The 14,614-nt window shown below is 45.2% G+C and overlaps 1 protein-coding gene across 13 annotated transcripts in view; it reads right to left on the reverse strand.

Moving 5' to 3' along the window:
• EPB41L2 (erythrocyte membrane protein band 4.1 like 2) overlaps window positions 1-11,770 on the reverse strand; it is a 647,115-nt gene extending 635,345 nt beyond the window's left edge. For 11 of the 13 annotated variants that reach the window (XM_029594566.1, XM_029594576.1, XM_029594575.1 and 8 more), the window contains exon 1: window positions 11,607-11,770. The gene's annotated coding sequence lies outside the window, so the exon portion shown is untranslated. Of the gene's footprint in view, window positions 1-11,534 lie in introns of all 13 variants that reach the window. The other 2 variants (XM_029594565.1, XM_029594564.1) reach the window with 1 other exon arrangement.
• Between the last annotated feature and the right edge of the window lie 2,844 nt (window positions 11,771-14,614).

The following is a 14,614-nucleotide window of genomic DNA, read 5'->3' on the forward strand; positions in this document are numbered from 1 at the left end:
GTGACCAGAGGCAGCAACGGCAAGCAAAGGGATGACCCTGGGCAACAGACTGGCCTGACAGTGAGGGGAAAAATAATCTGCATTGAGGGAGTAGTATGGTCATGCTGGGGGTCAGAGGGAAGGGGTCATATTGGGATCAGCACTCAGTCACAGGGAAGAGAGGGCAAAAGGGAATACATAGAAGAGAATGCATCTTAAAAGGGAGGAGGGCAGAGGGAGTGCTATAAACTTCTTAGCACCTCAAATATATTTCAGCAACCTAACCATTTACTGAAATGTTCTGGAGTACCCTGAAACTAAAACTACAACCTATTGTTGTGCAGAGATGTATTTTATTCTAATCCAATTAATCCTGTGTTGATTTTATTGAGATGTGCTTTATTCTTAGCCCTGCTTTTGATTTGACTGTTCTACATTTTACCTAGTTTAGTCTGGTCGCAGATAGATATAGAGCATAGCCCGTACTGAAGTCTTACCTTTCAATAATTGTGTACCCCACCTTGGGTAAGTTTCTTATCCCACTAAAAGGACTCTCAGGAAGGGGCTGTGGGGCGAGGGAAGGAGGGAGAGAATCAGCAAAGGGGCCACCAGGGGAAGAGGAATTTTAATATTAAATAAGGAGTGGTTTTTGATACAAACTGTGGTTTCTGATACAAACATGGCCTATTCCCCGAACGCCGGGGAATAGGCCATGGAGGGAAAGCACTAAGGAAATGGACACAGGAAGGAGAGGACAGAAGGGAAGGCACTTGGGAAGGGCAGGAGAGACAACAGTTTGTATCAGAAACCGCTCCTTATTTAATATTAAAAGTTTTATGCATTACAAATTACTCTGGAATGCGTACGATTACTACATCGATCAGTTTTCCATATGGCAATTAACTGCTTCTAAAAATTAAAGGAGACTAATATGGGGTGTCTAATTATTTTTAGTGGTTGAAAAGGAATCCACGCTCCTTAAGAAGTTGGGAAACCCTGCCTTAGGACAACAGCCAGGGTGATTATAGCTTCCTAAATGCTGGCTGAGGACCTCATGAACGGACTTCGTCTATGTCACTCTGCTAACAAGAGTTAGTTCTGCAGTGGCAATCCTTTACCCAAACCCCCATACCTATTACCCTGATGACAAAAAAAAAAAGAGAAACTTGCATATAGATTATACGCATTTCCTGTGCCATGCTAGCGTCATTTACCACCTATCAGGAAAGCCCAAAATGCAGGCCGTCTAGTGTCTTTGCACTCCCATTACTTGGAAGAGAAGGCCACTTCATAAGAACCCTTTAATATAACAATAAAGCCTAAATTAATTGTTGATGCAAGAATTTACAATGAATCTTACTACAACCAAATGACTGACTGCTGGAAACGAAACCATAACTAGCACTGGATTACAATCATCATTAGACAAAAAGGGATCTGGTGCAGGGGTGGGCAAACGACAGCCCCGCAGGCCAAATCAGGCCTGCTAAACATTTTAAAATTCTTATTAGGTACAGCCTGCGATGTTTGCAGAGTCCCCACATCAGCAGCAAAGGCTCATGCAGGTCCCTCTGAATGACGTGCTGAATCGTGAGACACCAGGTCCTGGTCTTTGCAGAGGACGTTGGCACCCAAAGGGAGGAGGGAACCCGCGATCAAACACTTTTCTCTCCACAAGCGCTGGTGGGCAGGTGAGCGTCTGTGCCACGCGGCATCCTGAATAAAGATACGAGTGGCTCTCTGTAAGTCTTACAGGAAGCAAATCACATCTTTCTTCCAGATGCCACACAGTGCAGACGCTCGCCTGCCTTTTCCCCGTGTAAGTGTTGCAATTGGCTCTTACAGCAAATGTAAAAGCCAAGCGCAGCGCTTATATAAGAGGAAAGGACAGACCAGATGCGTCTGTGCTGGCGGAGTTACCAACCTCTGCCAGCGAGGAGAGCCCCGCCCCCCCCGTTGGCACGCTGGTGGGGTTTTCACCCCCCAGCCAGAAAGGAACAGCCCCATTGTGGTAATAGGGCAGCAAGGGAAGAGTCAGGAGAGGAAAGGGAAGAAAGGTGGTGAGGACTGTGAGTTAATTGGAAAGGACATGAATGAGTGGGAAGGAGAGGTGATGAGTGTCAGGGAAGGGAATTGGTGAGTGGGAGAGAGGGGTGAGTGAGAGAGAGGAAAGGGGAGTGAATGACTGAAGGAAGGGAAAAGGGAGGGAGGAAGAAAAAGAGGGTAGAAGGGTGCATGAGTGTGTTTGCGTATATGAGAGAGAAAGGAGGAAGTCTGTGTACCCTCCTCTCCTTCCACCTACTAATCCAAGTCTACAATCTCAGGGTGACTGGACATGAAGTTTCCAGATATGGAGAAGGGGGATTTTTTTTTTAATCCTCATTATTTGTTTATTTTATATACCGACGTTTGTGGGAAACATCACATGGGTTTACAATATACTAATATATAAAAAAACAAACAAACACAATTTAGTACATAATTAGTTAAAAGAAACATTAAAATAAAAATATATTTTCTAAAAGCATCTTAAGACAGCAAATACTAAAATAGATAAAGTAAGATTTATTAAAAATTAAAAGGTATATAGAGCTGCCATTTTGGATTATGCATAAGCTTGCTGGAATAGCCAGGTCTTTATTTTCTTCTTGAAAGTTGGGGGGTTTGCTTCCCATCTTAGGTCCTGTGGCAAAGAACTCCATAAGAGAGGTACTGCGAGTGATAAAGCTCGCTCTCTTACAGTATTTAGGTGTGCTAATTTAGGAGAGGGTACAGGTAAAGTGCCATTACTTGCTGAGCGCGTACTTCTCTGTGGAGTGTGAAAATGGAGAGCGGCATTAAGCCATTCAACTTTATCACTGTATAATGTCTTATGAGTTAATGATAAGGTTTTGAAGTGGATTCTAGGAGTTATTAGTTTTAATTATTGGGTGTTTGATATGTCTGCTGTTTTGAAATATTTGATTGATTTGGGGGAAATGCTTAAAGGGGTTTATCATCTTTATTCTTAACTAGGTGTTTGATTTTTCATCTGTTTTGAAATATGCTTTTTGTTAGTATGGTTTCCTAAACTTATGACCAATTTCTATTTCTTGATTTTGTTTTATGAGGAATATTGATATTTCTATTTTTGTATTATTCAACTGCATATAACAGAGTTTTAGGGTTTCCAGTCCATTTTTCTTTACCTTTTTATTTACAGCCTGCATTTCTGACTGTGGCGAGGTGGTCTGCCAGCTAGGAAAACACCTTATGCCTGCTGGATTGAAGTTTTTCTGATTTTGGTAGAAGGCTGGCATCCATGAGTGGAGGAGCTCCTTGGGTGCTAAAAATGGCAGCACTTAAGCCTGCTGGATACTGAAATGCTGGCAGCACATGGTGAAGATTTGATTGCTGTGTTGAGGACCTGCCCTGCTTGTGCTCGATAAAACATGTAAAGTTTGCCCACCCCTGCTCTAGTGTATAATTCTGTAGTGGGATTCTTACTGAGTCTCGATTGTCAAAGGGGTTACAGAACAATGTGTGATTTTACATATAAAGGGCAATTTTCCAGAACACCTGCAGAATGCAAGGTAGAAGACAATTTTTTAAAAGGGTAATGAGCAGTTTCTCTGAAAATTAATGAAAAGTATGCAAACTTTGCACCTGCTCTTTAGCGTAGGTGGCCAGTAATACAATATGGGGCAGATTTTTAATCCTACCGCGCGGGGCACATTTGTGCACGCGCCCGGCATGCACAAATGTACACTCAATTTTATAACATGCGCGCGCTGCCGCGCGCATGTTATAAAATCCAGGGTCGGTGCGCACACTTATGCACCTTACGCGCACCGAGCCCTAGAGGAGCTCCGATGGCTTTCCCGATTCCCTAGAAGGCCTTGGAGGGAACTTTTCTTTCACTCCCCCCCCCCACCTTCCCCTAACCCACCCCCCAGCCCTACCTAAATCCCCACCTTATTTTATTTTTTACGCCTGCCTATTGCAGGCGTATCTTGCACGCGCCGGCCGGCTGCCAGCGCGCAAACCTCTGGCACAGCCGCTGTGCCGGAGGACTCGGGACTGCCCCCGGATTGGCACCACACCCACAACCCCGCCCCCTTCACACCCCTTTTTCAAAGCCCCGGGACATACATGCGTCCCGGGGCTTGCGCGCGACGCCAAGCCTATGCCAAATAGGCTCAGCGCGCACAGGGGCAGGTTTTCGGAATTACAAGCGTAATCCTTTGAAAATCTACCCCTAAGTGTAATTAAACACACCTCTATAGACATCTCTTCACAGACCTGCTAAAAGCATGCATGTTAGGGAAGCCATCCGGAAAACAGCCACTGCAACTGGGTAAAATGCTTTGAAAATTCTACTCACAGTGTATTGCAATATGAAATCCTGAACTCAATTTCTTCATTTGTCTCAACGTACAATATTTACTGAAAGAATGAGCACCAACAAACAATTTTAACATCAATACCATATCATCATTAAGTTCTGCCTTGCTTTAATACAAAATCAAATACAATAAAGTGCTACCATGTTAGAAAACATTCTTAGACCTGTAAACTAATATGTGATGCAGCGCTAGGGTGGTAGCAGGTACAGGAGAGAACCTGCACAATGCAGAAAAAAAACAGCAAAATGGGCAAATCAATGAGAAATGAGATTATATGTAGACAAACGCATAATGATATGGAAAGTAATAGATTATAAACAAATGGAGATTGGAAAGTCCGTTCATAACTTACTCAGCCAGGGAACAAATGCACTCACCAGGTTTTCAGGGAATGGAGGGGCAGAAGATGGCAGGAGTCCTTACAAAGTTCACATCTTCCCTAGTAAAATGTACACCCCCACCTCGGCATAGCTCTCTCTCACCCCTATTGCAGCTCTCTCCTCTCTCCCACCTTCTCACCCAGCCCTGTTGCAGCCTACCAGGCATTGATTATACCCAAAGATCCCTTCCTTCCAGGGCCCCAATACAGGCCAAAGAGCCTTTTTGCCCCAGTCCTGCAGCTGCTGCCACTGCCTCCCTCCTGGGGCCCAAGAAGACGCCTCCCCTTCTAGGCCCTAGGCTGTCTTGACACAAAAATCCACTAAAAACCATTAAAACCTCAAATAAATTGAGTTAATAACTGAACAGAAATCCGAAGAAGGATCTGGATCTTATATTTGCCCATAAGTTGAACAAGAGGGGTTAACTGCCAGACTGCTACAGGCCAGTTAATCTGAGCTCCATGGTGAGTAAATTAAGGGAATCATTACTAAAAACTGAGGACAATGCACTTTCTGGAATCCATTGGATTACAGGATCTTGGCATAGTTTTACCAGAGGTAGGTACTGTCAAACAAATCTAAATCAAGTTCTCTGACTGGGCTGACCAGTGATCAGTGGAGGGCACTAGATGTAGTATACCTGTATTTCAGCAAGATCTTTGACAAGGTTCAACATAAGACACTTATTAACAAGCCAAGTTGCCTAGGTATGTGCCCTAAATTGACTGACTGGGTTAGAAACTTATTCAGGCCAATATAATATTGGCGCATTAAACAGGGGCTCATGACTGAGTGCCCACCTATTCACCTCTCCCAGGCACCCAATTTAATATTTAAGTCGGCTACCGTGGTAAAAAGGAGGCTCTAGGGAAAATTTTGGGTCCCTAGCACCTCCTTGGCATCGGGCGCCCAGGAGAGGTGGCTGTCTGCGGGTTAGGAAAACGGACGCTCAATTTTAAGAGCGTCCATTTTCTTAACCTGTGCACAGCCACGGGCTAGGAAAGCGGATGCTTGTTAATTGACTACCGGCACACTTTTTGGTTTTTTAGGATTCTCCTTTTTCGGTTCCTCTGACTTAATATCGCCTGTAGAATGCATCCACCTGTAGTTTTTCTGATTTAATATCGCCACAATATTAAGTCGGAGAAAATACAGAAAAGCAATAATTTTCTGCTTTTGTGTAAACTTTTTGAACTCCACAAGAATTAACGCCTGCTATTAGCTATGCTCTTGGTTGGACGCACTAAACCCCGTTTTGCATGGGGGGTTATGGATATGCATCCAAAATGTGCATCCACTCGCGTGTTCCACCGTGCACTGCAGCCAGCACATTGCATTGGCCTAACTGAGTGCAAGGTGACAAAGGATAGTGGGCAACACTCCTAGGAATGGGAGGTTACTAGCGGTATGTACAGGATAGGTCTTCATTTCAGCTCTGTTTAACATTTTTGAAAGCAATAAAGATATATCTTTTGGTGGGTGAAGGCAGACATCCTTAAAGATATGGAAAACATGAGAAGGGATTTAGTGAAGCTTGAGGAATGGTCTGGAGGTCTGGTAGCTAAGATTTAATGTTACAAAATAAAGGGTACAGCATTTCTGCTGCAAAACCTCATGGGAGCAGAGCAGTATTGGGGGGAGGGGATTCTGTGCAAAGAACATGGTGGGATCAGGGTGGGATCTCTATCTTAAAGTTGGCCAAAGGGTAGATAAGGCATTGACAAAAGCCAGAAGGATGCTTAAGTGCACAAAAAGAGGAACAGCCAGAAGAGAAAAAGGAGAAGATTTTGTCCCTATAACTGAGACCTCATTTAGAGTACTGGGTACAACTGTGGAGACTGCACCTTCAAAAAGATATAAACCAAGTCAAATGGCAGCTGCTAAAATGGCCAATGGTCATCAAAAAGCAGGGGTGGCCACCTTCGGTCAAGAGCCACAAACAGGCATGGTTTTCAGGATATTCAGAATGAATGTGAATGAGATGGTTACATTTTGCAAATCTAACACTACAGCCACATTACCAGTAAGCCCTGAGAAAGTCCTAGTGCAGTTAGTGAGGAATTAGGGGAAGATCCATTCAACGCAGCACCTCCCTTTGAGGGTGCTGGAGTGGTAATCCCCTTCTGTGAGGTCTATAAGTAGCTTTCTATAGAGAGCTCGGAGGGGGAGAGGCAGTATGAGTTGATGATTTTGAAGTTAGTGGAGCTTTTGCCTGTTTTGAAATCTGGGGTCTGCTCTGAGGACTCCAGCAAACCCTGATGGAGGTCTATGAGTTGGGTCAGGAATCTGCCTTTCCAATCCACTCCCTGGTGGGTAAGGTCTACATCCCAGGAAAACTGTGGGCTTAAAGAGACTTTAATTTGTAGGAAGCCTGGTGGAACCCTAAGCACCACCTGGACTCAGGGAATAGGGAACCCTGTTTCTGGGGTTGCACAAGTTAGGGAAAACCTGCCCCTCTACACCCTCAATGAGGATGGAGGAAGGTGATGACCAGGTGCCAGGACATTCGGGTGTTTGGAGAAGAAGAATTTTGTTAAAGTTCTGGGAGGAAGTGTTTAGTTGCCCCTCTTCCTACCCATCAGGCGGCCATTTGGAGCTGCTGTTCCAGCTTGAATGCTTCCCATCAGGGATCCAAGATAAAAAAAAAAAAAAAAACACAAAACTAGAAGGCCCAGATCCTTCTTCGGATTTCTTTTCAGTTATTAACTCAATTTATTTGAGGTTTTAACGGTTTTTAGTGGATTTTTGTGTCAAGACAGCCTAAGGCCTAGAAGAGGAAGCGCCTTCTTAGGCCCCAGGAGGGAGGCAGTGGCAGCAGCTGCAGGACTGGGGCAAAAAGGCTCTTTGGCCTGTATTGGGGCCCTGGAAGGAAGGGATCTTTGGGTATAATCAATGCCTGGTAGGCTACAACAGGGCTGGGTGAGAAGGTGGGAGAGAGGAGAGAGCTGCAATAGGGGTGAGAGAGAGAGAGAGCTATGCAGAGGTGGGGGTATACATTTTACTAGGGAAGATGTGAACTTGGTAAGGACTCCTGCCATCTTCTGCCCCTCCATTCCCTGAAAACCTGGTGAGTGCATTTGTTTCCTGGCTGAGTAAGTTATGAACGGACTTTCCAATCTCCATTTGTTTATAATCTATTACTTTCCATATCATTATGTGTTTGTCTACATATAATCTCATTGATTTGCCCATTTTGCTGTGTTTTGTTTTTTTTTGCATTGTGCAGGTTCTCTCCTGTACCTGCTACCACCCTAGCGCTGCATCAAATATTAGTTTACAGGTCTAAAAATGTTTTCTAACATGGCAGCACTTTATTGTATTTGATTTTGTATTAAAGCAAGGCAGAACTTAATGATGATATGGTATTGATGTTAAAATTGTTTGTTGGTGCTCATTCTTTCAGTAAATATTGTATGTTGAGACAAATGAAGAAATTGAGTTCAGGATTTCATATTGCAATACACTGCGAGTAGAATTTTCAAAGCATTTTACCCAGTTGCAGTGGCTGTTTTCCGGATGGCTTCCCTAACATGCATGCTTTTAGCAGGTCTGTGAAGAGATGTGAGTAAAGAGACAAGAGCTTGAGGAGACCCATCTAGAATCTTCACACCCTAGGGACAGAGAAGTGTTTGGAATCTCTGTGCAGGGACAGTAATTTTGCCAGTTAGAAAGAGTCTTCGTGACCAACTAAGGGATATCCTGCCTACCTAGGAACTATTTTTTCCCAAGCCCTGGAAAGCAGAAGTTTCCCTTGCCCTGATGAGGAAGCCCATGCACAAATTGAGGAAAGTTTTGTGATGCTGAGGACTAAGTTAACTGTAACACTGGCACCAATAAAAGCCTTTAATTTTTGGTCACAATTACCTGCTAGTATATTGGCACATACAGCACACATAGGGAAGATACCCTCTCCCAGGGAAAAATTATTAAAAGTAAAGTCACTCATAGCACTCCAAGCCCAGAAAGTAAATCTTTCCCCCACCAATAGAGGATACCGACCCTGGGGAAAAGAGGGACTGTGTAAAAGCTAGTCGGAGTGGTTCCAGCCCCGAAGAGACAAATTCTTTTATGGCCCCAGCTGGTTGCAATCCAGACCCAGGAATGGGAGTATACAAAACAATGGAGGTAGTGCATACAAATCTCTTTCATGCATATTCTGGATAGCCTGAAAACCTGGCCTGTTTATGGATCTCGAGGACCAGAGTTGGCCACCCCCGTCAAAACATATGGGGACAGATTTAAAGATCTAAACATTTATATTCTGCAGGAAAGGAGAGAAATGGAGAGCCATTTAAAGATCTCCAAGGAATAAATGACAAGGAGGCAGGCCTCCTTCAATGGAAAGGAGGTTCTGGAATGAGGGTGAAAGGAGGTAGGGTCAGGAGTAATCGATGGAAATATATAGTTACAGGAAGTGTGGTGGACACATGAAACAGCCTCCCTGTGGAGGCGGTGGAAACGAAAGTATCAGAATTCAAGAAAATATGACACAAGCATAGAAGATCTCCGAGGGAGATGAAGGGACTAGCTAAAAGCAGGACATGTGGATGGCCAAACCGGAAGGATCATTATCTGCTATCATGTTCAGTTTCTATGACAAACTGCATTGCAAAAGCGTGTGCATGTTTCTAGCATTTGCATATCTGGTTAACAATGCATTGTTTTGAATCTCACACTTCAAACAAGATAGTCAGTCAAAACAATGTATTTTGTAGCACTTTTCATTGATGAAGTTCTGGTGAATTTCAAGTGGGTAAATTCCAGGATCATGGGTGGCTCCCACATGAAAAGTGAACCCAACTAGTCCAGTTTAAACACAAGTTATAGTGCTACCAGACAGACTGAATAGCGTGCATGCAATGGTTCAAACATGTTAAAGGGCTAAATATGCAAATGAAAGAAATGGAAGAGATGCAAAGGTAAATCACACCAATACAAGGAACTTAGCTGTTTCCTTACTCATATCCGGGGGGGGGGTTTGGGTGGGGAGAGGGGGAGACACGCCTGGTATCTGCTATAATGTTTAAAAAAAAAAAAGTCAACTAAAACAGAGTGGGTGATGTGATTTGGCATGATCAGTTCTTATTCATAAGAGGCAGTCTTACTGTATGTAGTTATGAGATTCACTTTAAAGGAGGTTATTTTGTGAAGCTCAAGTTTCTTGAAGATTTGTTTTCCAAATAAATACATTTCTTCCCAAGAAAGCAAATGGATGCTGTTCATGGAACACAGCTTATCAATTAGAATCTAACTGTATTTAAATACCTAACAGTAACTTCTAAAAATGTATCTCCAACTTAATTGTAAAATATATTTACTTGAGATTCTGAAACTGTCTCAGTCAGCAACATATGGCTTAAATATTTTCTTTGAGTTTGAACATCTTTCCTTGCAATTTTAATATGTGATTCTTTTTTTCCATTCATAATTCTCAGTTGCCAGCTTATTGTAAGGACCCCTGATTCATGTCCAAGATGATCCAATGCCATTTTAGTTTTCCTAGATGAGCTAGCCTCTCCTTCTAGGAGAGAGCTTTTGTTTTTCTTGCATGAATAATACAGAAAGTGTATATACTGAAAAACAAATAGTACTGCTACTATAAATTTTTTACTACTACTTTTAAGTTTCAGCATAAGGAAACTTTCAATTATTACTTGAAACAGAAGTAGTTATAAACAGACACTTTTGGCAGGGAAAGACATGCAAAGGCTTTTGCTACAGTCTGACCTGTTCTTAAGCTTCACCCAGGTAAGATGACAGTCCACATGATCACAAATCTCCTAATAGCACAATAACTCGGCTAACGATGCGACCTAGTCCTAATTTCTACACTGCAGATCTGTAAACACGAGTGGACAAGGCTCTCCGGTACTCATCCCCAGGAACATCAAAGGGGTGAACGGGCAGAGGACTGGCGACTATGATGAGTTGGCCTTTAGGATGTTTCTGTCACCACGCCCCAGGGCAGCTGCTTCCTCCCCTCTGCGACAGCAGCCAGGGAAGAGCAAAGACATCTATCAATCCCTCCCCGAAGGATCCCGACATTTATTTATTGAACGAATGTAGACCTACTACTTAGCCGAGATCAAAGTTATTAATCTATCCGGGAGTCCAGCTCGCCACACTAATGTATTATTAAAGGCTTTTGCCCAGATTGCGTCTATGAGGATAAAACGTATGATAGGCACATCTGGCTTTAAACTACAGAAACACACAGCAACTAGTCACCGAGCCCTTCCCGAACACCCCCCTCAGCTGTTCGGGGGGTGGGGGAGAGAAAAGCCAACAGCGGCACCAGGAAGGACCTCGGATTTTGAATGATCAGACCAGAGAAACAAGACGTTCTTTATTCCTCTACCCCACAAACACAAGAGAAGGTTCGGGGCTGGGAGAGCAGCAGGACTCCCTACAGGAAGGGTAACGGGAGGAACGAGAGGGGGCGGGGGGGAAGCCGCTTATAGAACTGCGGACAGCCGTGTCATCCCACTCGGGGGAGGAACGCCTCGGCGCCGCGCGGGACCCCGCTCTCCCACACCCCCAACCCCTCCAGCTCCGCACCCCGCTGTCCGTTATTTTACAAACCGAACGCGCAGGAAGCAACCGACACATGCCGGAACGAAAGCGCGGGGGGGCGCCGGCGGGAAATCGGCTTCTCCCGGGAAATCTCAGCAGCCGCAGCAACCGGGAACAGCTTGAACTCGAGACGACGACCCGGCCTCCTCCCAGCCCGGGGTCCCCCCCTCTCCAGAACAGGCAGCGCTCCGGGGTCGGAGCCGGCCCGACTACCCACCTCGGCGCAGGAGAAACTCTGATTTGAAATTTCGCAGCCACGAGCGGAGGCGCGGCGAGCCGCCTGGTTTACCTGCTCCAGCCGCGTTGCCTCTCGGGGCCGGCAGAAGGGCTGTCAACAACCACCCGCCGAAACCCCTGCTGCAAACCTCCGACCCGTCCCGGCCACTCGAATCCGAAATTGAAATTCCCCGACCGGATAGTCTGTACAGCCCTGAAGCGCACCAGCCCGCCAAACCACGCCCCATTCACGCTCCGAGCCCGCCTAAAAACTTTTCATTGGCAGAGGATCCTCGAGTGGGCGGAGCTTGCCAAGCGTCCTCACCTTTTCTAGTGGCTCAACGCCGTGTCCGTCAGCCGTGCGGTTCCTTCCCCTTTCTGTCGCGAGCTTGGCTGGAGTGGCAGAGTAGCGGTGGCTGTTCCCTGCGGTGCAGTCCGGGTGCTGTTGGACGCCGCAGACGTAACAGTCCCCCCCCCCCCCCCGCGGCTATGGAAAGGGAAGGCCTGGTTGTATCGCACGGCGTTGTAGTGCCCACTGGAGGCTGTGCCGTGGCGTTCGGTTTAGTTGGGTAGAGCTCTCAAACTGGCTGGAAGTACTTCATTAAAACAAAAACTCTCACGGGCTTATCTAGTATAAGTGAAGGAAGGCAATTGTGGCTAGCGTAGAATCGAACTGATGTTTGCAGGGAAGGCAAAAGATATTCTGTGCTAAATTTCAAAATGCTACCTCTCCCTCTTCCCCCAAACGTCCTTCCCAGGGCCTCAATAGTGCAGTAAAACGCCAGGCAAGATGCAGCTGTACCCTGGGCATAGGCAATAGGGCACCATATTCTGCTCATTGTTGCTGCTGCTCTTTGATTTCCATGGGTGAAACCTCTTTAGCCCAGTCTACTGCCTCTGGCTCCATTATCGTAAATTTGGCCCTGGCTGTACCAGATATTCCAGGGGGTTCATGTAACTGCCACATCTTTTCAGTTTATACATAGGCCATAGGAGCTACATAGCTTCAGTTATTATTACCTAGCTTAAGTATAAAATGGAGCCTTGCCACTCCTTTTAGGTGACTACTACCTGTAGCCACTTCAATCAAAATGCCAGGAGCAACAGCCATAGTCACCATCCAGTTGCATTCTGGAGTTGATTTCCTGCCTGGATCAACTGTCCTCATCTTCAGATTTCCTTGTTCTCTTAGACTTTTTGAAAACTACTTTTGTTAAAAATGGAGTACCTTAAGGAGTTGTGAACTGGATGAGAAAATTTAGGGGAATTAGAAGAGCAGTAGGCAAATTTAAAAGGCGATTTTGGAAGGGCAACCAACCTGTTGTGTCTGTGGACCCTTGGGAGGGGTGAGCTTCGCTTTGCCTGCAGGGAGGAGCCCACCATCAGCAGGTGGACCCAGGTGAAGCAGAGACTGGTCAGGAGCTTCACCTATCTAGCTCCTGTTCTTGGATTGAGCCTTTGGGTGCCAGGGCTGACAGTACTTAGGCAAGAGTCTCTGCTGATGCCTGGAGACATGGTCCAAGGCCGCGCTAGGGTCATAGCCCACAATCAGGCGTAACAAGTATCCAAGCCGTGGTCAGAGGCAGGTGGCTTTCAGGCATATTAGTATTCAGGCAAAGGTTAAGATCAGGTATCCGTCCAAGGAAGAGGGACAGGTCTTGAGGCAGGCAAGACGGGAGCATGTAGGACAACAAAGAATGGAACAGTCTGGGAAGCAATTCGTACTACAAAGTAGCTGGACCTGTTGCTGAGGCAGCGTGCAGTGGGAAAGCTACCCTTATATAGGGCAGCATAGATAATGTCAGTACTAGGGGCTGCAAAGGCTTTCCCGTCACAGTCCCTTTAAAAAGGTTGCATTCGGGCATGCAGGTAGCTGAGGTTGGCGGTATCCTGTTGTATGGCACCCAAGGGCCTGCTGCCGGGGAGAAAGCTAGCGGCATCCCGCCGCATCTGAGGGAAGAGCGGCTGGCCTGGCCGTACAGATAAACAGCGGTTCGCAGGAGGAACCCGTGGACCACCAAACACAACACAGTTTATCTGTTAGGAAAATAAATGAAAGGAAAAATAAACCACTATGGTTTTCTAAAGAAATAGTAGAAAAGGTGAGGGAAAAAAGGTCAGTGTTCATAAACTACAATAGATCACAGAAAGAAGACAGGCAACAATATTTAGAAAAGCTGGGAAAGGAAAGGAAAGGAAAGTTGCAAATTTGAAGGAAAAATAGTTAATATGGTGAAACAGACAAGTGCAAAAGCGGCACTGTGAAACTCAGATGTGAAGAGAAGGATATGTAGAGACTGACAAGGAAAAACTGAAATTGTTTAATTTCTTGATTAATATTTTAAACTGCACAAGATATTGATCTGCATAAGTTTGTGGAGGATCATGTCGTCTTGAATCAGGTTCAATTTGGCTTTAGAAAATCTTTAAATACAGAGATCTTGCTGTTTCTTTGATTGATTCAATCAAATGTTGTTTTGATCAGGGACAGAATTACATCCTTATGTTGGATCTGTTGGCCGCTTTTGATATTATTGACCATCAGGTTCTTTTGGGTTGTCCACATGATCTCAGTATTACCGGCCATGTCCTATTCTGGTTTAGATCTTATATTACTGAGAGAAAACAGGCCTGCATCAATGAGATTTGTTCAAAATGGTTTCCAATGCTTTCGGGAGTCCCAAAGGGGTCAGCCTTATAGGCTTTATTGTTTAACATCTATTTATATTGGTTTGATTTTGGCTGACCTCCGTGAGGGATTTTATATCTATACAGATGATACATAGTTTTATATACCAGTTAATGGGTCTTGGTGTTACGGTTTTGAGGTGTTGGAGTGGATTCTTGGGTACTATGGTGATGGCCACTCCCACGGGGAGGAGCCCCGTGAGGAACCACAGTACTAGGCTAGACTCGAGACATGCAAACACAGAGATTGATACCACCAGAATGAATGATACCACCAGAGGTGGCAGTAGTGAGATGATCCAGTGGTAGTAGTCCAGGGGCCCTCGGCAGAGGAGACCCATCCCACAATAATAGTATAGGAAGTTCCGGATGCAGGTTCCCAGTATAGAGCTG

Source organism: Rhinatrema bivittatum, chromosome 3 (assembly GCF_901001135.1).
Source record: "Rhinatrema bivittatum chromosome 3, aRhiBiv1.1, whole genome shotgun sequence".
NCBI classification, from domain to species: domain Eukaryota; kingdom Metazoa; phylum Chordata; class Amphibia; order Gymnophiona; family Rhinatrematidae; genus Rhinatrema; species Rhinatrema bivittatum.